The 24,261-nt window shown below is 40.8% G+C and overlaps 1 protein-coding gene across 18 annotated transcripts in view; it reads left to right on the top strand.

Moving 5' to 3' along the window:
• adgrb2 (adhesion G protein-coupled receptor B2) overlaps positions 1-24,261 on the top strand; it is a 362,204-nt gene that overhangs the window by 5,482 nt on the left and 332,461 nt on the right. For 14 of the 18 annotated variants that reach the window (XM_058047721.1, XM_058047722.1, XM_058047717.1 and 11 more), the window contains exons 1-2: positions 12,158-12,342; positions 20,303-20,382. The gene's annotated coding sequence lies outside the window, so the exon portion shown is untranslated. Of the gene's footprint in view, positions 1-12,157; positions 12,343-20,302; positions 20,383-24,261 lie in introns of those variants that run through there. The other 4 variants (XM_058047729.1, XM_058047730.1, XM_058047732.1 and 1 more) reach the window with 2 other exon arrangements.

The following is a 24,261-nucleotide window of genomic DNA, read 5'->3' as shown; positions in this document are numbered from 1 at the left end:
GCCTTTTTGGCACCCATTAAAGGCGTGAAACACAGCAGGAATATAGAACACAATATAGAGTGCAGCAATTGCACACCATGGCTTGTAGAGCCTTGCCACATATAAATTAAACAACAGTGTGAAACTCTTATTTAAATAAGCGCATCATTAGTTAAAACCTCTGCTGTGGCAGGTGCAGAAAGTGAATATATGGCTACAAAATGTATTAATGGCAACTGTAATAGCAGAATAAAGCATTGCCAAAGCCAGGAGCACAGATGGATAAATATTGTCATCTCCGGCAGCTGTAATGTGAGGAAAGCCTCAAGCACACACAAACAAATTCAATTTCACTCTTTTTTATTGACAATAAACATGAAAGGAAGGCCTAACAGCATTTTTTACATTTGGAATAAAGATGAAAATGTGACACATTTGATTGGATGTGCCCGATATATAAACGCTGAACGGAATTTTTCATGTTCCACTGAAATTGCTGTTCTAAGACTTAGTTTATAAAATATCACCATCCTAAAAGAGATGCAAATAAGTCTGATGACTTGAAATTGCTTAGTGTAATGTGTAATTGTAATTGTAATGTGCCCTTAAAGTATTCAGCATATGTGATGGTTATTACGTCATTTCCAGCAACTTTGAATGCATCCGTTAACGTCCAATCAGATTTAAAGGGATAGTTCGGATTTTTTGACATGAAGTTGTATGACATCCCCATCAGCAGTGCAGTTCATCAACAGTGACTTACCCCCCGTACTTGGTCCTGTGAACCCAGTGATGGGAAACCTAGTTGTGGTTTGGCTTCTGGAAACAATACGCATGTGAAAGAGTAGTACTGTGTAATACAGTGAAAATCTGCATTTTCATAACTTTGTAAAAAACAAAAATGTAAAAGCAGGACATTTAGTCACCCCAGTATTGCCAATTGTTGCTGACGTAGTTGCCAGTTGCGGTTCTAGGCTCCATCGGAGACCAATTCCAAGTTATGTCATTCACCAATTAGTAGAGCTTGAAAAATATAAACAAGGTGTAGGCGTGAGACGAAGACAAAAAAAAAAACAAATTATGACAACATTATGATGCCATGTTGTCATGTAGATTAATGAGCATGACTACATTGACATGATTGGCTGTAACATAACCGCGTACCGTTGCCGCACATCACACTGTGACGTCGCCGTTCAGCCGACAGCTCGAAAGCGAAGGTGTCTCATTTGGTTAGAACTTTCTTGCGTCGGATCTCGTCTTTCATGCCTCCTCTGCTTATATCTCAGGTGGAAAGGAGGAAGAGGACGCGAGGAATTAAGGATGTACAAAGTGGGGTCAAGTCGACTTTGGCAACTTTAGTTTGAATCATTCATGTCATAATCAAACATTTCTATTGATTGCATCAGTAAGACGCCCGTGTTAAGTGTTTGTTATTCACCGGTGCTTCTCTGAGCAACCACCTTTGTGAGGGTTGTCCCTCCAAACGCTCTTGACGTCAGCATCCCTGGTGTAATGTGTACTGGCAGACAGCTGATCCCTTCGGAGTGAAATGGCTGCCAAGGAATCTGCCTCCCTCGAATGCCAACGCTCCCCCCCTCCCCCAACCCTGGTCTTTGGATGCAAACGAGTGAGCCAAGTCCATTGCCGTGTTTAAACTGCTAATCAAAACAAAGAAATTAAAATAACGTCCACTACAAACAAAACGGTCACGCCTGCTTGTACGGACGTGCCTCGTGGAGTAAAATGTCCTTGGGATAGCCCTTTGCATTGAACGGCGTAATTCAAGTAATGGTTAAATCATTGGCTCGCTGATGCTTTCTTTTCAGGGCTGCCCTTTTCTACCATTGATTCTCAGCACAATGCTTTCATTGACGACTGGCAGAGTGATATGCTGAGTGGATGGGAGGGGGTGGTGATCTCACTATTATCCCTAAAGTACTTGACTATTGTGAGCAGATTAAAGTGGTGTCTATGTTTTTTTGGTACGTTTATGGCACACTGCTGTGGAGAGAGGACACTCGATGCATAGATTAAAGATGTTTGGTTGTTTTTAGAACAACTCCAGATTAATTACACCGCTTGCCTGGTTGGTTAACATAGTGCCTGAGATGTCTTAGGGATGGGAGTGTCTTGGACTACATCTGTACTTGTTTAAAAAAATATATTTTTCCCAAAAGTTGAGAAATTCACGTACCTTGGCAGATGTCCTGGTGACTTTGAGCACCTGAATGTTTGGACTTCCAACTTTTTACATGAAGTCCTGGTGTAACGGATGCCAGCCAGTACGTTGGTAAACCTCAATCCTGCAACCTTAAGAGCTGCGCTGAACGGGCACTTGACAGTCTGGGTCTCTGACCGAGTGGTCAGCGCTCTGGACTCCCATTACGAAAGGCGTGTGTTCGAGTCCGTGTGAAGCAGACTGGTGCTCCTGGCCTTACTTTATGGTTGTGGACTTGGATGAGTACAAGACATTTTTGGTACTAAGTTCCCAAGGAAAATTCTCTTCTACCAAAGGGATGACTCTGTGTCAGTGGCCTTGTTGGCGACCAGTCCGAGGTGTTCCCTGCCTCTTGGCCAAAGTCAGCTGGGATAGGATCTGTGATGCCTTTTGACCCTAGTAAGGACGAGCGGCATTGTGTATGTGAAGACACTTGGTTAAGACGAATCCAACTTGCCAAGTATTGTACCAACTGCGGATGGTTGGACCAATCAGCAGAGGTTACATTTTGCCTCGTTTTGTGAAAGAGTGATTAAAAAAACCTTAAAGTATTTTGGGGGGTTTTAAGGTTATGTTCGGATAATGAAATTGTATTTCCACATACTGTATCATAAGATAAGATATGCCTTTATTCGTCCCTCAGTGGGGGAAATTTGCATTGCACAGCAGCAAGAGTACAGAATCAGTTAAGCAGTACAAAATACACAATATAAAAAAAAAACAATATAAACAACCCAAGTATTAACAAAAAACACAGTTTTTCCCAGAGTTATATACAAATACTGTATGCAGATAATATGAAACGAGATTAGATATATGACCAGTCTATACATTATGAGATCTTGCCAGTGAGTTAATATGAGGCATTATGGAAATACTTCACATAGAACTTAGTATATTGCATTTAGAGCAGGGGTCTCAAACACGCGGCCCGCGGGCCAAATGTGGCCCGCAGGACACTAGTTTGAGGCCCCCGCCTTGATATGAAAGTTTAATGTTAGTGCGGCCCGTGCAAGTTTGATATGGATGCTGTATGGTATCATGTACCCAGAAAAAATTATTACGTTTGATTAATGTTCATGTTAAAGGTTAAATAACTGTTAATAGTTATCCTCCCTATCCGTGTGGAAGTGGTAAGTTTTTGGCTATTCAAGTTTAAAGGAAATAACTTGAAGGCTACTGTTTAGGTCGCTAGCTCTCTAGTTTGCGAGTTAGCATGTGTCTCAAGACCCTGCAGTTGCGCAATATGTTGTAAATTAAAAAAAGTATAAATGTGACTATAGTCGTGTTTTGTCATGTCTACAGGGCTCTGTAGACATGACAAACGCTTTGTTAATTTTAATCTGAAAAAAATAATTTGTTTACCCACCAACTACATGTGGTTTCTTAAGTTTTTATTATTTGCCGTTTTATTATTATTATTATATTTATTTATTTATTACTGATTGATTGATTTTCTTTATTCTTGATTTGTTTATTTATTTTTCATCTTATTTTGTCTAGAAAAATACAAATTAAGATATTTGTGAACAGTGGAATGTTTTATCAGAGCTTTTCTTGTAGAAAATTGGAACCAAAGCTATTTTTTTTTTGTTTTTAATAAACGCGTTTTTTTTTTTTTTTTTGGAAAACCTGATGCGGCCCAGTCTCACCCAGACCCGAGCTCCAGTGGCCCCCAAGTAAATTGAGTTTGAGACCCCTGGTTTAGAGCCTTAATATTGCACGTGGAGGTTGATCAGATATTGCACAGTGAATGGAGTCTGGAGTAACTATACTGAATGTGAAAAAACAAAGTATTTGTATAATGTACCATCCCTCAAATAGACGATGTGTTTGATTTAGTTGCTAGGTCCGTCACTCATCCATCAGCCCTACGATAGACTTTTCAAGAAAAAAAGGACACACAGGAAGCATTTTTTTCTGATTGTCATTATATTGTGTTTGTGTATCCAATAAAGTGTGTGCTAGTGTAGAACGGGCAGATAGAACATCAGGAAACATTATTACGCAGCATTCTTAAGCCAATGCCAGGTGTTTGCATAAAATTACATAAATCCAAATCTCCAACTCTTTTGATTCTTTCTCTCGTGGGCTTTTTTAAAATCTATTTTCTACATTAGATGTGTTTCTTGAAAAACAGAATGACCAGGGATGGTGGCATTTGCTGATTGCTGATAGCAAACACGCAGCTTGCAGTCGGGGCTTGCATTTCTAATGCCAGAGGGCTGGAGCACTGATTACAATCAGAGAGGTGGTGGGAGGGAACACGCATTATTACACCCAAATTCAACAAATACCTTTGTCAAAAAGCACCTGAGATGACGGCAAGGGTGTTATTAATGATAGCTGATACTACACAGCCAACCTCCGACCTCTGCTGGTTTATTTTCCTGGCCCTCTTCCTCCCTTCCTGCATATACGCTCTGTGATTTGACACGCATGTATAATTCAAGCCGAGGCCTAGTTAGTATTCCGACGGGTTACCACACAGAGAAACAACCACGGCTGTCAGGATGTATAACAGGTTGCCTCTTTGTGTAGGTAATAGAAGCATCTGCGGAGGAAATCACAGGGAAACAAGAGGTTGAGGAAATCAGGAACTCCATGCATATGCACTCGTGTACTATTCCCGCAGCGTGTTTCTCCTCAGGTGTGTTCGGGGAGAAACCACCTCGCTGGTAATGTGCACCGGCCGCGAGCACCTCGGAGGCAATTTTAGTGGTAAACAAAAGCAGGATGTAGAAAATAAACCGGAGCAGGGAGGCAAATCATGAAATCCAAGCCTGTGGGGCTCTTAGTGTTCATAAAAGTATGCCAAGTATAATGATGTTGCTAAATCCGGCTCCGTAGTCCAATTGTGCTTGTTGTTAGTCGACCGTTTCAAGTAGCTGGGCAACCCCAGGCTTTCTCCTCAGCTGTCTGCATTCAGTTGACAGGGGAAAAGGTCTTGGAACAGCTCTGCCAAGACCTAATCAGAATCGCTCTCCGGGCTGCTTGTCCACTCAAGATCTTTGCCTCCGTTAGACATGTTTGGACATAACCTCCTGGTGACGAACACACATCACGGTTGCGGAGACGCTGGCACGCACTGTACAATTTTTGCATTCTGAATGTACCCATCAGTAGGTTAAGATATTCTACTTTCTCTCTACCCCGAGACAAGCAGTGTATCCGCTTGCCCCATCACAAGTCATTGCGGAATGGCATGGATTAATGTTAAGTGACAGGATTCCGAAGCCCTATGTCCTCATCTCCCCTTTGTAATAATACATCTACAAACAGGAAGCACAATGCATGTGTCTCGCCGACAACAGGAATTATGTGCTGACAAGTTCCAAATCGGCAGCTTTGGAGTCGAAAGCTCTCAGCATTAACCCATTTTTAAAAAAACAAAACAACGCATCCCGTGCAAGACAATCTCCTCATTCATCAGTTGCTGTTTGAATCCAGTTTGGGATGCTTTTCAGCGCTATCAGATCCCCGCTGTCACCTTCCCGCAAACACGTGTGCACATTTATTATCCTTGCTGTCCCCAACTCTGCTTGCATGGCTGCCACTATATTTCACAATATGCCCGTGTACCAGTCACTGCGAGATATGGGCCCTGATTTCATTTATGGGAAGCAATGGCGACCCTTATCAGCCCAAGAGCGAAATAGCAGAAGATCAGTGTCGTTAATATGTCATTCTCAAGCTGATGGAGTGTTTGCACATCTGTAAAGAGTTACAGTTGCAGGAGTGAAAGAGGAGACTTTTAGATAAATGGGGTGTGGTCACTTGGTGTTTGACATCCAACCGTGGTTCTGTATGTGCATTGCTCCGAGGATCATCCTAAAGAGTCGAAACTTGTAAAATTGTAGTTTTACATGTAGAAAACGGATGAATGAAACCAAAAAAACATGCTAACCAAGGTGTACACTAAGCAAGCTCACGCAGTATTCGTGAGAAAAATCAGCAGTACTTCAGGAATAGAAGAATTAGATTCCACAAACTACAGCAATCCTTCATTGGTGATAAGTGAATTTCTGCAAAGTGGGATTCCTTTTTAGAAATGGAATTCCTTTTTTAATTAGAACATAGACAACCTCTTTTCTAACCCTCTAAATACAGTTTTTAACAAGATTAGAGCTTTCTAGCCATGAAATAACACCCCTATAGTCAGGGGTATAGGGATTTAGGTAACAGCCGCAAAAGTTGCCTATGTTTTTATTTGGGATTATTGTGCCTGTTAGATAATTCAACCAATCCAATTGTAGTTTTACGTGCAGAAAACGGATGAATGAAACCAAAAAACATGCTAACCAAGGTGTACACTCAGCGAGTTCATGCTGTATTTGTGAGAAAAATCAGCAGTAATTCAGGAATAGAAGAGTTAGATTCCACAAACTACAGCAATCCCTCATTTATCGCAGTAAATTGGTGATAAGTGAATTTCTGCAAAGTAGGATTCCTTTTTAGAAATGGAATACATTTTAATTAGAACATAGACAACCCATTTCTAACCCTCTAAATAAAGTTTTTAACAAGATTAGAGCTTTCTAACCATTAAATAACACCCCTATAGTCAGGGGTATAGGGATTTAGGTCACAGCCGCAAAAGTTGCCGGTGTTTTTATTAGGGATTATTGTGCCTGTTAGATAATTCAACCCTGCAATAAAAGCCTGTTGAGCCTCGCTGAATGTTACCGTAACACTGCTGACACCTAGTGACCAGTGTACAAAACTACAGTTCAGTTTTTTCCAATTAATTTAGTCATTTTTAAGATTGAATTTTTTTTATTTAGTGGTGGGGAATGAATACTGTATAATAAACAGAACCAAATTCCATTTTCATTCATTTTAATATTTACTGATAAGTTTAACAAATGTGCAAAGTTAACACAAGTGGAGTGATGAGAGAAACTATTTGGAAAAGGCCAAGCACCTTCCAACCAGTCCTGTTCTGGCAACTCCATGGTGGCTAAATTGTAATTTAGCATGAATAAGAACATTCTCGAATCTATTAGAATTTGCTGACTTGAGAAAATAATACAAAAGAAATGAAATCAGAAGTGACCGGAGAGTGCTTTTAATTGAAAATTCCACACAAACCAATTCCACTGTCCTATAACTCCAAATCATATTCTTTAGCTCCATCTGTTATTGAATGTTGTATGATTTGGTGCCGCTTTGGGGCTTTGTGCGGCATAATTGAATCTGATACTCTGGTCCAGATGGAAACTTTGTAATCTTAGGAACAACAACAAGCTGAGCTGTTGGCTTGCCGAGATAGTGAAAGGAAAGCGCAGACTCTAGGCCAGCCTCATCCGAACCCACAAGCATAACTAATCATCACACAGCTTTCTTTGTGCCTCTCATCAAAGCAGCGGAGGCATGCAGGGATTTTAGGCTGAACTGTACTTGAAGTGTACTGCAAGAGAGGAACAAGCATCAGTGTGCACAGCCAAATATAGACCAGCGCAGCAGCGCTACATCAGTCAGCTAAAACTTCTTTCCCAGCTTGAGCTCAGAATATAAATATCCCTGCCCGTGTTATCTTTCGGCATCAGCCCCCAAATTCCCGACTGCATCAAAACCCTTCACTGTGTTTGAAATATGACAAACTGTCAATGTGTAAGCTCATAACCGCCCCCGTACAACAGCCTAATCATGTCGAGAACTCCTCTTCTGCTGTTGTCCAAAGCCGAACACCAGAAAAATGGTAGAAATTGGAGTCCACCGAACCTTACTCTGGAAAAAAAGATGCCTCAGCACTGGGAAGTCAAACCATCATCATGAAAATTGCTTTACTCACTATACCAAAACACATTAAACTCATCACACAGCACCTTAACACTGAAACGTTTTACCTTACAAACATAAACTTGTATTGGTACATGTTTGTATATTTAGTACATTTTGATTGTTAAGGTGGGGCAGCACGGCGGTCGAGTGGTTAGCACGCAGACCTCACAGCTAGGAGACCAGGGTTCAATTCCACCCTCGGCCATCTCTGTGTTTGCATGTTCTCTCCGTGCATGCGTGGGTTTTCTCCGGGTACTCCGGTTTCCTCCCACATTCCAAAAACATGCTAGGTTAATTGGCGACTCCAAATTGTCCATAGGTATGAATGTGAGTGTGAATGGTTGTTTGTCTATATGTGCCCTGTGATTGGCTGGCGACCAGTCCAGGGTGTACCCCGCCTCATGCCCGAAGACAGCTGGGATAGACTCCAGCACCCCCACGACCCTCGTAAGGAAAAGCGGTAGAAAATGAATGAATGACTGTTAAGGTGCTGTGTGATGAATTTTGTGTTCTTTGAAAGATGACCACATGAGCCAGACTGGAATGTTGTTATACTGGTATATATAATGACCTCCTGTGATTTCCAATGGTTGATAAGCTGGCTGTGAGTGCACTGATAGCTCGTGATTGGCCCCTGCCAAAGAAACAGCTATTGTTTCCTGATTCGTGAATGCCGCTGTATTCCAAAAATTTGTAGTAGATTAGATATCTAAAGCTCATACAGCAGAATTTACAGTACTTTATTATACAGTACTTAACACTCGTTGATAAGTTAAGATAAGGTAACTTGACGTTTCCTATAGGAGACATTGTTTGGAATGACAACTGACAGCGTCATAGAGCAGCTTGAGTTCAACCTTGCAGGTTCCACCCTATTAGTCCTTAAAAAGTCCCTTTCCTTCAGTATTTGTGGCTCTTGTTCTGCATATACAGTCCAGTCATTCCCGAGGGTTCATGCAAATAACCAGTCTGTTTGCCAGAAATGGCATTTTAACATTGAAAATTATTCCATAATTTCCAGCTAATGCGTGACTAATAGCTTTCTCACTCGCCACGTCTTCCAGCCTAACTTGTCCACTGCTACTCGCCTTGTAGCTCATGATAACTTGCTTTTGCTGCTTCTTTGCTGTCGTTTATTAGGGGATGTGGTGGTGAACGTATTGAGGAAAAAGAGGGATAAAAAGCCACACATTCGCCAAAGGAAGTTTTAATTGGGGCCCAGGGGACGAGTATCCCCCTTCCCCCTTCCCCCGCCATGTTTTATTTTGGCAAATTCTCTCTGCTCTTTATGGAAGAGCCGAGTTGCGATCCAGCGGCCAGTAGGGAAATGGGATGCTGTTACGCAGACAAAGATGGACAAAAAGGATGCTGCGGTGCACATTCATCGGAGTGCCAGCTTGTATTTCCAAAAAACAGCAGTGCTTTTTCACCCGCTCTAAATGTCCTTTGAATGCAGTGTTCTGCTGTCACTCAAGATTTCATCATGCACTTTGAAATGTCACGAAAGACTCAGACGGCGCTAAATGTGAATGAATGTGCTCTGCATGTAAATAGCAGTTAAAAGACATTGGCATGAATAAATCATTGCAAAAGAAGCTCCCGCTTAGGGAGTCGCTTTTAAAAACACATTTCATCTACACTTGCATCCTTCCTTCATTATTTTCTTTTTTACTTTTCATACCAGCCTTGACCCGTATTGAGTTTCTGTCCGCAATCCGCCAGTAACACTGCCGCTAGACTCTAAAGAGATGACTATCAAAAACGGACCGAGGAGGAGCGGCGACGGACAACAATGGCGGCGGGAGTGACCTCCTGACAGCCTGACATCACAGAGCGTAATTGCCTGTCATGTGCCATACTGTTTCACGCGCCACACATAAAAGTGGCCTCCGTTATTCATTTAAAGTTAAGCCAGGGTAGCCAAGGTCGCCTCGCTCTCCTCCTGGAGGATAATTGAACAGCGCACCTCCGCCGTCGGATTCCCGCAGGAGAGGAAGCGACAGCGAGGATGACTGCTGGATGAAAAGTATTTGAATTAGAATGCCGCTAGAGTGCGAGCTGTGGTGTTTACATAGTTCTGCAAGGGCTTGGGGTGACTTTTGCTAAATGGCATCATCCTCCCGTTCAGTTGATCAATACTCACGAGACGGATACTAAACAAATGTGGGTAATAGATAGATGGAAATACGGGCTAATCAGCTGCAGGACCAACGTCTTACTGTCATAAACCTGCACAGTCAGTCCTTTTTAATAACCTTCCTAACAGTCATACAAGTGTAAAAAGAAGTTAAGTACAGTTCAAATGCATAGCCTCCTTCGACTTTGATGCCAAGTGATATGTGTGGGAGCCTGGGAGGCCAAATGCCTGAACACAACTCATTGTCTGTTTGACATTATACTCTTCTTCTATTGTTATCTTTAGCCATATTGGACAGGGACCTAACAAGAATGAATAGTTTTCTTCTGTTAATTGTGACTTTAGTTCCATTGTGTTTTGCCTTTATTTCAGTAAGTATTCAGACTTTTCCCCAACTTAAAAAAAAATAAATAAAAATTGGCTTTTCTATGGCTTTTTTCCCTTAATATTTGGACTTAATTATCATAACATAACTTTTTCCAAAACGTAATTGTCCAAAATTGGCACCTTTAATTGTTGTTTTGTGTGTTTCTCATATTTTTATGACTTAAAAAAATAGTATTTATATTACATTTACATATTTTTTAAATTACAAGTAATTCTTTGACTTTATTCTTGTAAAATTTCTGCTCATTTTTCCATTTTTGCTGAAGTTATTTCCAATAAAAAAACACAAATTAGCCCCATACTGCACATTACTAGATTAATCCAAACAACACGCTTCAGATTAATCGACTAAGAAAATAATTATTAGTTGCAGTCTTTTTTTTGTATTCATCTTAATTTCCACAGGTAATCATCACCTACAAATTCATGCTTTGTAAAATCACAATATAAACAAAATGAGAAAGTCGACACAAAAATGAATTGTGTGTATTAGTATCAGCAAATTTCAGAAAGTACTGAAAGTACCGCTTTTTTTGTCTATTTTGTTACATAATACATGTATCCCAGTTGTTTTTTTGCTCTGTTTTGATCCTTTTTCAAATGCCATGAGAACATTTTAGAGATTTAGTGTCTTTCAACAAGGTTTCAGCAAACAAAATGTCAATGAAAGTCACTTCTCGGAAAAACACAGACAAAAATCCCGTTTTTATGTGTGGAAATACATGAATTTGTGTGCCATAATGCTAAACTCTTTAATATGCTAATTATCTCGTATTAAGAATAAATTACAGAAAGCCATTTTAAAGTGAGGGTCTCTCCCAACAGCAGATTGCAGAGGTGAGTTTATAAAAGATTCATGGTGCGGCATGCAGAGCCTGGGTCAGCTGGGGTTTCTTCCAGCCTCCCTATATCACCGCGAGCTGCTTACCCGGCTCTCCATGCAGAGGCGGGGAATTGTGTAGTCGAGTGTGCATCTGATTTGGTCCGCTTCAGACCACTTTTATTTGGGACAGCTTTGCTTTGGGGAAAAAGAGGATTTTCAGTCAGTAGCTATAGTCCCTTGCAATCTGTTTATTGAAAATAAAAAAACCCAAACACAATACATGATACATATGTACATATTGAAAGACTAATATTTGTGTTTTTATTAGTTATGAGTATCGACATCTGCGATTGGCTGGTGACCAGTAGAGGAGGTACCTTGCCTTTCACCCAATGTCAGCTGGGATAGGCTCCAGCACACCCCCACGACCCTGCTGAGAATAAGCGGCATAGAAAATGGATGGATAGTATCAACATTTTAGCCTTTTCTAGTTACATGATGCCTTTTTGCTCTATTTCTTGACTTTTGTTGATTTTATTTCTACAATGAGCCAAAAATGGCTGCTGTGCCAAGGTCTGAATACCTAGGCGACAGGGGATTGTCTTGCCTCTGTTGGGTATGCATAAAAGACTGTTTTATTACTACCCATCCCCATTTGTTCCTTTATATCAGGGGTGTCAAACTCATGCCAGGTCGGGCTGAGACACTGCAGGTTTTCTTTCCAGCTGGTCATTAAAGCAGGTGATTTTAATGACAAACACCTCCTTCAATTAGAGGGAAGCAGCACATCAATTAAATCACCTGCTGGGGAAACTGGTTGGAGATTAAACCTGTCGTGTCCTCAGGGCAGGAGTTTGACTCGTGCTTTTAAGTTAACGTGTGATTAAACGTAGCTCCCGATTACGACGCTAGATGGGCACCTGAATGCACCGGGGCAACGCACCTGTGAGAGTCGAAGTCATAACACGGACTTTGTTTTCGATGCTCAACCAACTGTGCTCGTCTATCAACGTGAGTAACCTGGATTTTTGTCATGCAGTCAATGCTCATTGGCACCGTGTTGTTGTGTTGTTTTGTGTTGTGTTGTGTGCTGTAAGCATCCAGCCGCCGAGCTGGTCGCTAACTGCTGAACTTGGTTTGCGTCATTTGTGTTGCCACTACTTCCGGTAATGCCTGTTAGCTCTGTATTGTACCACTAAGCGCTATTTCAATGTGCTTAGTGGATTGCTGAAAGCTGAGCTATCATGTTGCTGTGCATTTGTGTTTATGTTGCTACCTGGCAGCTTTGTAAGCATTGCAGTAGGGGAGATGAATATCATTAATATCATACTATCAAATGCCTATTTTACTACATTTAGATTTTATAGATAATGCATGAAATACACATGGAATTTGTGCAGTACAGCCATCCATTGTTAATTGTGGTTAATGGTTCCCCCTCATCCGCCATAAGTGAATTAGTGAATTAGGATTCCTTATTTTTAATGCAATATATTTGTAGTAGGAGCATAGAAAACCTGTTTAAGATCTTTTTAAATACATTTTATTTTTCCATTAGAGCCCTCCTGACATGAACTAGCACCCCTATAGTCACTTTTACACTTGTATTACCCATCATAGTTGACATAATCATGCCGAATATGTTCGTTCATTCATTCATTTTCTACCGCTTATCCTCATGAGGGTCGCGGGGGATGCTGGAGCCTATCCCAGCTGTCTTCGGGCAAGAGGAGGGGTACACCCTGGACTGGGCACATATAGACAACCATTCATACCTATGGACAATTTGGAGTTGCCAATTCACCTAGCATGTTTATGGAATGTGGGAGGAAACCGTAGTACCCGGAGAAAACCCACGCATGCACAGGGAGGTACCGAATATGTGTTACACGTAAATAAGACATTGCATAGACTCACACGTTAGCATTGACACCATACTTGGTGGCTATTGTCTCGCCAGTGTAGTAGAAAAGTACTACAATGGTGCAGTGAACATTCACATAGGAGCTGCGGTCAGCCACAACTCACAACATAACCATGCTAACACTCAGTGGCTCACTGAGGCCCCGCCTCTTAAAGACACACACACCCCACAGACGAAATGCCTTATTTGTGTTCATTTAGCCATTTTTGCGATTTGAAAATTAGTATTTATACACACTTTCACTAATAATAGGCCATAGTCAACCATTAAACCAATCATTTAGTAAAAACAAAAACACAAAAGTGAGGGCACGTTTCCTCCCGCTTGAAGAGAGCGCTCCATGTGTTCTGTGTGAATATGCCAAAAGTTGCTAGTGGGTGTTGAGGTGTGCGGCTCTACTTTCCACCTTTTAGCTCATAAAGCAGCCTGTCTGACAGTGCCAATGAATATGTTACCGGGGCTTGGAGATGAAGAGGGACAGGCAGAATGTTCCATATCAAATCAGGTGGAAGCCATTTCCGCCTGTGCCACACATTTATCATCTCATGTCACCACACGCCAACTTGTTCTCTCCTTCTTCCTCGTACTGTCAAAACAACACCTTTGGCATCTATTTGGATTTTATGTTACTTTTTTTCATTCTCTCGAGAGAGGAAGTGAATTAGAGCAGAGGGGAGAAAAAAAATAATCTTGTGATGATTTATAATAAGGTCCTCCGGTTCATAATTTGACCCTTTTGCAGGGATTCTATAATGATGATGTATTACAGGTATAAGCCTCCTTGTCTGATTTGACGCCCTGCAACAAGCATATTGAATTTTGTTTTCAGGAGCTAGAAATAATGTTTACCCCTGGCTGGCGAATGTGATGGTTATTTTGAGGCAAAGACCTGGTGGCACGCATGGAGAAAATGTCACAGGCAATTTTCCAGGAGAATACCGTATCGAGCATGTCTCACCGGCAGGCGAGCTCGGGGGAGATGTAAAATTATTTTGATGAGGGAAATGGAATATTCCACTACAGTATACAGTATGTATCACGGTATCACAAGAAAAGCCTGTGGAAAACATTGTAGGTTCATGGCAGCCTTAATGCCGGTGGAGTGCTGTCAGTTATGGTGAGAGTTGTGTGAACGACGCTCGAGGCGTTTGTGTTTTCTCCCCATGTGTAGGCCTGTCTGTTGCTAGCTCCCAGTCATTTTCACCATTATACCGCAGTATCGGTCTCAATGGACGCCACTCATGCTTTTTTATTAGCACAGGCACTGTAAGAGTTCATGCAAAAGTGCAGCACATATAACTGATACATTTCATTGATTCATTCGTTTTCTGCTGCTTATCCTCACAAGGGTTGCGGGGGTGCTGGAGCCTATCCCAGCTGTCTTCGGGCGAGAGGCGGGGTACACCCTAGACTGGTGGCCAGCCAATCACAAGGCACATATAGACAAACAACCATTCACACTCACATTCATACCTATGGACAATTTGGAGTCACCAATTAACCTATGTTTAGTTAAAATAATGCTCTCCATATGATTAACATTTTCAATCAAATTAATCATGGTTTTCAAAGTTTTTTTTGCACGAGATGCAAAAAGAGGTGATGATGCAACTGCACAATAGAAGAGATCATGTTTGGCGAATGAACATCTATTGATAACCTTATAGGGAAAAGTAATTTACAGCTCAATTATTGACCAGCAAAATTGATTGTGGAAGGCCCATGTTTGCGTTAATCATGCCGAAAAAATTAATGTAATTAATTAATCAGATTAGTTACCGCTTTTAATGCGCTATTTTTGACAGTCCTAATAAAAATGTAATGTTTGTGGACTTAATACTCTTTTGCAGATACAGGCTAGAAAAGTGTATTGGATATCTACTACATCAAATAATAAGTACATTAATGGTAAACATACATTTGTAGACAACTACAGATTTGTATTTACAGCAGCAGAGCCACTCGGACAGTCAGCGAGCTGTCCAGGGTGTACCCCGTTTCTCACCCCAAAGCCACTTGGGATAAGCTGTGGCTGACCCTGAACAAGATGAGCGATAGAAAATGGATGAATTCAATTAAAGTGCTTTTGTAACAAACTTAGGAAATGCTCCACTTGCTAATGAAAGCGTGAGAATTCCCACATGATCCCACATGAGATGCACCATCCATGCACCATCCAGAAGTGAAATTTAGTTCCTCGTTGCAATGGCCTGTAAAATGTCATGTTGTGATTGAAGCATTTGGCCGCACACTTAAGAAAATCCATGTTTTTTAATGAGACACTTGTAATCAAACGAGTCCTTTGATTATCCTGCCACAAAACAAACCAAAAAGGGATGAGACCATGTGTCCGCTCCACACATTGGCTCCTTCCCTCCCCATCTTGCTGTCTTTTTCTCAATTTGTCTCTCAAGATGTGCCTCTCCTAATGTGCGTCCAAAAGCTCTGTTGTTTCTCTGCAGTGCCCTGCCCTCGCCATCTCTTCTCCTTCCGACCTCCTTCCAGACATCATTAATTCATGGGATGCAGCACGGCACACCCTCGCTCACTGATGCACTTGAGCAAGTAGCATAAGGGAAAGTTATCCGGGCCGCTCGGTGTGTCCTTTTTAACCAGCGTCTAAGTAACAGATGAATGGATGGGTCTGAACATGACCATCATCATTGATGTTGTGTGAGGGAGAGCATTAGGATGAGAAATGGGATGGTGCACACATTTTTCTTTCCAAAAAAAGGATACCTATATTCTGGGGATAAACTAAATTGGTGTGGTGACCCACAAGGAGCCCTGACGTGATTGGTCCACTTTTCTTAAATATGTTATATATTCTTTGTAATTATGTTCTACATCGATTTTTAAATGGAAGAGTAAATTGGCAAAAATTACATATAGTTGATGGTGTCAGCCATGATGAACTAACTCTCACAGTTCAGTCTAATTTCCGGAAGTAAAAATTGTTAAAAATCACTCAGGTTAACAATCCTGGTTTGGCATCCTTTTTCAAAATGCGTTTAGACTGTACTTTCCAAGCCAAATGCATCTTTTAAAAGTGTTGATTCGACTGAGGTACTGTGAACATCCAGCAGCAACACAATGTTTTGCAATTACTACTATTTGGATGAAAAATATATCCTGAACCAAGTCGACTCTTTACGGTACGTCAACAAGCATTTGTTTATTCTGCAGGTGTTCTCCTGATGTCGGCATTTCCGAATACTGTGTCTGAGCTGTGTTCGTCATGGCTCGACAACACCTTGAGTAGTCTTGTTGCAGACTTGTGTACACAAAGCAACATCTTTTAAGATGTGAGCCCATTCGACATTCATCCTCTTAAACAATGTACACTTTGGAGTAAACAGTGCAGCACTGGCACATTCAGAACATTCACAGACTCTGGATAAGCCTCCACAAACGCTTCCAAAATGTAGCAATTAGCAGTTCATGTCAAACGACAGCTTCAGCAGAAACAGCCCTAATTTGGCTCGACTTTCTGATAAGTGCCCCATCAGCTTATCATGCGCTCTCTCTGGCAGAAACCTCCCAATTTTGGGGTCAGGGATTTGTCGAAAGTCTAGCACTGCTAATGGGAGCATCCAGAAGGCTTGTGCATGTCGTGTTTGTTTGCTTTGTGTTGTTGCATGGGACACATTGTGGTCCTCAGAGGAGCCAGGTCTCTGCTTCTGTGCTCATAAATGGCTGAGTGTGGGCAGAGGCAGCTATGGCGGGCTGTTTATCTCGCTGCCATGATATTGAGCGCGTCTTTAGGAATGTGTGCGCTGAAAGCGAGTGCCACGGCATTACTGTCAAGTTGGCACTACACAAAGATTCGTCTGCTGAGTTGTGCGAGGGGAAGGAGTGGTACTCTGTTTGTATGCCAGCAACTTGATAGACATTAGTGTGTGGTTCTTTTGACCCTATTGACACAAATATAAGACAAGCTTACTTGCTCAAGACCTGTTTTGGGAAAATAATAATAATAATACCGGAGCAGGTCTTTGTATCACGGTTGCATCTTCAGGTGTGTGCGAGTGACAGGAGGAAAAGCTCTGTCTCGCTGTGTGATATGCGGCAAGCCGTAGTATTATGTAAAGGATTAGCGCTCCAGTAGTGGCATAAAAGCCTTTAGTACAAGTATTTCATTGCTTTTTTTCCTCTTAATATTTTGACTTTATACTCATAAAATTGCAGCAGCTTGTCTCCATGTCTGCTTTTTTTATTTTGAAAAGTCTTCTCGTAATTATGACTTTATCCCTTATTTTGACTTTATTCCTGGAGCATTGTAACATTTTACACAGACAAATTTTCTGAAAATCAAAACTCTGTTTCTCTCTCATAATATCACAACTTGATAAACACAATGTCTTAGTCGTTAATATTGAAAATGACCTATTTTCCTCATATTACTTTGTCGTAAAATAACGATGTCATTAGATTTAGATATTTTTTAATATTTTGACTTTATTCTTGTGAAATACGCATAATGATGTCATTAGATTTAGAATTTTTTTTAAGTATTTGGACTTTATTCTTGTGAAATATACAAAATAACGATGTCATTAGATTTAGAATTTTTTTTTATATTTGGACTTTATTCTTGTGAAATACTGCTGAGTGTCTGTTTTCTTGTTAAATTATGTTTTTAGACTTCAATTCCCCAAACTGCTTTAGGCCTCTGCAAGTTTCCCAATGGGCTACAAATAGTTCCTATTCCATCTCAGGAGAATGAATCGCTGGTAGTATGGATGACGTGTGTAGCCACTAAAAACACTTTAAAATCAGTTGTGTAATTACATTGCAAATAATCATCAAGTTATCCTAGGACGGCTTCTGCTAAACAAAGCATATGCAGTAAGTCAAATCAGTCTGTCAGTGAGAAATGCAATTTCTCTTCAAATGAAATATTCCACGAGAAAAGTAATTGAATGTCAATTCCAGAGATATTAATATATGAATAGATTAAAAATAGGTTGACTGGGTAAGAAGTTATTGAATTCATTGGAAGGAGAGTTGTTGTGTACAGCAATTTTAATCACAAGTTAATAACGTCCACATAAGAATTGAATGGGTCCCTCTTATCACCGTTACTAGGTTCCAGACCCAAACATGATAAGCTTTTAATGGTTTTAAAGTGCAAGGGTAAATAATAACCCTTTCACACCATCAAGTGGTTCTGATTTGAAGTGTTTCACCCCAGGGGGCCGCCTAAGCAACCCTGACTGTGTGCACATTTATTTATGTACATGCCAGTAAAAACAAATATATTGTGTCCTTTTATAGAAGGCAGCCTCTAAAGCAGAACATTCCAAGGAATAAAAGCAGATGTATGCTGTATCAATATGTCACACTTTTATGTTGAGTGCTCTTCTTCCTGGTATGATTCAGACATCCCCCTCCCAAGGCAGCTTGATTTTTAATACAGTCACTTTTTTTTATTGATTTTCTTTGTAGTCCGAGTGGAGCATCTCTTCGTACGATATTGAGTCCATGTGTAAGTGCATCTACTCTTTGGAACGTTGAATTGCAAAGGTCTGAATCTCTCACACACACACCCACATAAAAAAGGTAGTGCGTATTTGTGTCTCAGGTGCGTGGCAGGAAATGAAAAATGAAAAAGAAACAAAGATGAAATGCGAGGAGCACTTGTCAGCCCTGATAGGAAATGAATAATGCATTCTTGCAAATTTGCCGTGATATTCCTTGTGGGGGGCACGGAGGAGCGCTGCGCCGTGTTGGACAAGTGGAAGGATGCAGATCATCTGGAAGGAAGATTTTTATGCACGGTGTTATTGACACCTTGTAGGCTAGCCATATTTGTGGAAAGCTTTGAAAAATGCGTAGATGTAATGCCTCCCGGTCGCCTTCCTGGGGAGGTATTCAGGGCACGACCGACCAGTAAGAGGTTGTGGGTAAGACTCAGGACAAGTTGGCCTGGGAACAGCGCGACATCAGTTAGGAGGAGCTGGACAAAGTCGGTACAAGGTCGTGAGTAAGACCCGTGACAAGTTGGCCTAGGAACGCAGCGGCATCAGTCAGGAGGTCCAAATGTATGCTGTACATTTTACACATCATGATTACCGACTTGGTGTGAAGAAGATTTGGTCTGTGAATAAAATGGAATCGTACATACGTATATTGCTATAGAATATATTTTGTGTGTTTTTTTTTATATCACATTGTGTGCAGGACATTATGGTCCAAATGCTCAGATTCCGCAGCCTGCTCGAGGGTCTGCGTCAGCCCGCCTCATCTAAAATGAAACATCATTGCATGAGGTAGCAAAACCTGCTGGTTGGATATCAGCATCAACATCATTTCCACTCAAAAAGGGAGTTAAGTCCTAATCTCCGCTTGACAGCTGTGTGCGCCTTGCTACCCCCCCGAAGGCAGTGTTGGGTGCTTAAATCTGTTAGCACACCGGCTGTGAAGCACAAGCAACAAGTCTGGAACCGGAAAGGTAGAACACTGAAAACCCTGTGCACGTTGTCGGCAATGTGAACACAGGACAGGAGGAGTGGTAGTGAAATAATCATGCTCGCTCAGCCCTGCTGGTCTTTGAATATGCTTTTCAGTTTATCGGTAAGATCCGTTTGGAAGATTTCCAGAACACATTTTTCCAGGACGCAACCTTTTCATGTATCGTAGCCCGCACACACACACACACACACACACACACAGCCTCTTCACTGTTGGTCACACTCAAACCCACTGCAGCATTGATGATTTGTTTGAAGAAAAAAAAGACCACTACGTGCAGTTTGCTATCTGAAGTGGAGTTTTTGGATGCACCCTGCTGGCAATCTCCGTCCTAGATAATGCAGATTCTGACTTGGCTTCGCTTTGCTGCCTATTTTTCCCTCCACAATCATCATAAACCTTGCTTGAAATAAATACAATATAATACCCAAGTGGTGGCTCAAACCCTGTAAATAATATTATTATTATTAGCTGTTACATTTAGCTATATGTTTCTGGTTGTATACCTTTACTGCACTAAATGGAGGTGCATTCACAGACATTGGGTCATGACATTTTTTTTTCTTTTCCCAGGTTAAGACCAGTGAATTTCTAACGCCGCCGCAACCTGCTTATGGATCCCAACCATCCAACTGCTCGAGTGGCCTGAAGGGGTAAGTTAAGAATCTACTACTACTAATCATACACTATGTATATTTAAACACCTGAAGTGATATTAAATAAGACCTGCTGTGCTTCTTCCTGCTTCCTTTGGAACATAATGAGTTGTGTGTGTGATGTGATGTTCCTTAATGTAACTTTGTTAAACATGTTCAAAACTTAAAAGTAGCCTAATGAAAACTTTATAGCAAATGCAAAACTAGTTTCCATGCTCAGTAATGTTTTTTTTTTTGCAATTGATTCAAATCAATACATGATATTGACTGTCTAAACACATGTACTGTGTGTGGAGCCCAAAATGTGTCCCTCAAACAGCATTCAGATCAAATCCGTCATACACAATCACTAAATGCTAAACGTGTTTAAATTCTGCTTTGACTCAACGGAAGGTCGTTTGGATGCTTTTGTTGTCTCAGTAGTCGCGTGCGTTTGTGTGTACACGCTCGTATACTATATGCAGCAGAGCACTGGCAATGTCTATACAACAGTCTTATTTCACGCCTGGCTTCATTGCGACACCGCTCTCATTCATATGTTAGACTATTTATATTAGTTTACTTCTTGTTGCATCGACACTTTTCTATGCACATCCACCTCAAGATATGCTCATTATGTGCTGCCACTGTGGTTGTTTTCATTGCACGCCAGGAATATATCATGTATATGTATACAATACTGTTTTGTGGTTGAATACAGTCTATTTTTTTGGTCTTACTTTACTATAAAGTACAAAAAATACAGTAGTTACTGAGGAATTAATTAATAGTGGTTAAGGTTAGGTCGGCTCGTTCCTTACTAACTACTGTAATTCTACATATCTTGTGAAGTGTTACCTTTTTAGTTACAAAATGTGCTTATATTGGCAAAATATATATGCTTGTTTCGCAACATACACAGTTTCCAGAATAAAAATGCCTAAATGAACTAAAATACAAATCTAAGGCAGATGCAATCAAAGACGTAATACCTACTTTGGTTACCTACAGTGTCAGTAATGTCATGTTGAGACAATTAAAAAAAGGAACAAGGGACTCCCCCAATGCTAACGTGTGTCCTTATCTTGTCTAATGTACGTTAATGATGTCTACTCTATTGGGATAGAAGTGTATATGTCACTATAGGGGTGTTATTTTATGTTGAGAGGGCTCTAATAATGTTTATAATAACTGTAACCGGAACCAAGGGACTACTGTATCTACATGTTTTTTTGTTTTTTTTTTGGCCAAATTTCTTTTTCCCCAAGCAAGTCAGAGCTTTTCATCCCGTCACTCACACACGAAGAGAGAAACACAAGCCATCTCGCTCTCATGTTTGGATGTCCATTTAAAGTTAAGACTGTTTGTCATAATAGAAACGTGTTGATAATATTGTTGTGTTTTGAGCACAATCATGGCAAGTGAAAAGTTAAATTTATTTGAATTGGTTCTTATTAAATCTGTTGGAGGGGGAAAAAAACCCTATGAATGTGTCCAGAAATAACTGGAGCTCAGCACCATTGGAGATAAAAGGTGTCAAAGGAAAGGCCAGGCCTTATTAATGCCACTTCTCTGCAATCGTCTTGCTGCCTCCATTAGCCTGCAGCTCATTGATTTCATTTCACCCCTGATGCATGGAATGTATCCCATGGTCACATGTGAGTTTGACCTTGAAATATGTAACCAATTTTGCAGATAGGTCATGCTGGGAAGCTTTGTCCCCCTTTTTTTTTTTTTTGGTTGCAACTGTGAGGCCTTTCAGCATGATGGCCATATGGAACAAAATGAGTCAGAACTACACGCCATTTGAAAAGTAGCAAATGGACAACTTATAATTTCATGACCTTCTAAGAAATGCGCTATTAGTCAAGAATGATTAGCTTTTAAAGGTCTGTTGTTGTTGTTTCAGTTTCTTTCCTCTGAGGGTTCTCTGATACAAACAACTGAAGAAGATACTAAAAAAAATATACGTTATAATAGAGTAATGTTTGTTTTTTTCCCCAAAATTTTTCAACACAATTGATGAATTATGACATGATTGACTGAGTTGATGGGTCACCCTGTCTGTGTGTGACTGACAGGAAGAAAAGCTCAGTGTAGTTTGGCACCATTTGTAAACACGTCTAGATCCTGACTATATAAGATGCCGTCTTACTGTCAGTACATAGCTTTAGGTCAAATATCTGGTGGGCCACAATAAAAGGCCCCTCCAAAATGGACAGTGAAATCAGGTGCATTTTTATGGTATTGAGAGATACTTTCTATTTGAGGTGGTGGTAGCTTGGTTGGTTGGTTAGTGAATGGTGCCCAGCTCAAGGTTCAGGGCAGAGGGTCATCACACTCCGAAGCAGTTTAACCTTTGCTTCTCCCCCATTGATTCAGCCTCTCCCAAAGGCTCCATATTGACTCGACCGGTGCGCCTCCTGAAATCTGTGAATTTTCTGTAAACAGGGCTGGGCCGTGCAAAGAGAGAACCCAGTTTTGGAGCATGGCAAGATCTGTCCAGTAATTTGCACGTATAGTTTCCTGACTGGTTGTTATTGCACAAATAACTCCACTAATTCCATTCTTCTCGCTTCTGCTGTTTTTGGCAAATTTCTTCGCCATCGGTTCTACATAATAGAGAGCTGGGAGGACATTTTGAGAGGTCTGTTATCCAATTTCACAGACAGTCCAAAAACAGCCCACGGAATCTAATCTACTCCTCCCACTCGCTCCAATCTTCTCTCGTCCACTTGGAGATCCAGTGCCACTCAAGGGAGGCTCTAATCCTGGCAGGGGTCGCCCAGGGTCGCCTCTCTGGTGCCAGGTTTGTGTGTCTGCGTGGCACCATGCCTCGGACCCCTCAGAGTGGATGCTGTGGGGGGCACATTGCAAAGGAGGCGTGAAGCACTGGGATTTCCTCTGCAGCTTGTCGGCGTCTTTATTGCCGTAGTCTCCTCTTTGCTTTATAACTGTGAATTAATTCACCCAATATTTCCATTTCCACAGTAAGACTGTTTGCATAATCATTTTAGAATTTATAGGAAATGAAATGTTTATGCACCAGAATGCCATCATTACCCAAGGCTTCAAATGGGCTTGCTTCTGTCATACAATACACAACTCATGAAAGGAAGACAGACAGAGGGCAGAATGTTATTGAGCTGTAGTCTTAAGGACAAGTGGCGGAATATGAGAGAACACAAGGTCTCACCCCTGACTGTGACTTTTTTTTTCCAATGACAAATGCAAGCAGGTACAAGGACGGATGTTGACACCTTTCATTGATTACTTTTTTTTATCTCATATATTTTTGTCACCTTCCACTTTAAAGTGTTCATCGTGGAATCGTGAATTTACAAGACAAGAATGTACTGAAGGAGGTGGCGAAGTCATTTTTCTTTGTCTTAACATTCTAAAAATACAAGAAAACTAAAAAAAACCCTACAAAAATCTAGAAAATTGACAGTAATTCTGCAAGAATAAAGTCAAAATGTTAAGAAAAAAAATCAAATTTTACCCCCTCCCAAAAATCATTTTTTAGAAAATTAGGCTGTAGAAAATGTTATGTTACAAGAATAAAGTCAGAATTATTAAATAAATTCGCCGGAATAAAGATGAAATAGTTGGGGAAAAAAAATTGCAAATTTTACATGAAAAGGAAAAAAGCTTAGTAGCAATGCGTACCAAATGCAGCTCATTAGCATCAAAGCTAAAACGGTGTGTTCCCTCACCCTATTTAACTAAATCACACACTTTTTGCCATCCACTATTGTGGCACCTCTGCCACTTCTTTAACATGGTTGAAAAGTATATAATATGATTGAATAAATACATTGCCACATGCAGTGTGACACAAAGGATGTCCAATTGGGTTTGACCTTATTGCTATGCATTTCTGTTCCAGTATTAAAG

Source organism: Doryrhamphus excisus, chromosome 14, assembly GCF_030265055.1.
Source record: "Doryrhamphus excisus isolate RoL2022-K1 chromosome 14, RoL_Dexc_1.0, whole genome shotgun sequence".
In the NCBI taxonomy this organism is placed as follows: Eukaryota; Metazoa; Chordata; class Actinopteri; order Syngnathiformes; family Syngnathidae; genus Doryrhamphus; species Doryrhamphus excisus.
Note: the sequence above shows the minus strand (reverse complement) of the source record. Positions and strands in the feature narration are given on the sequence as shown.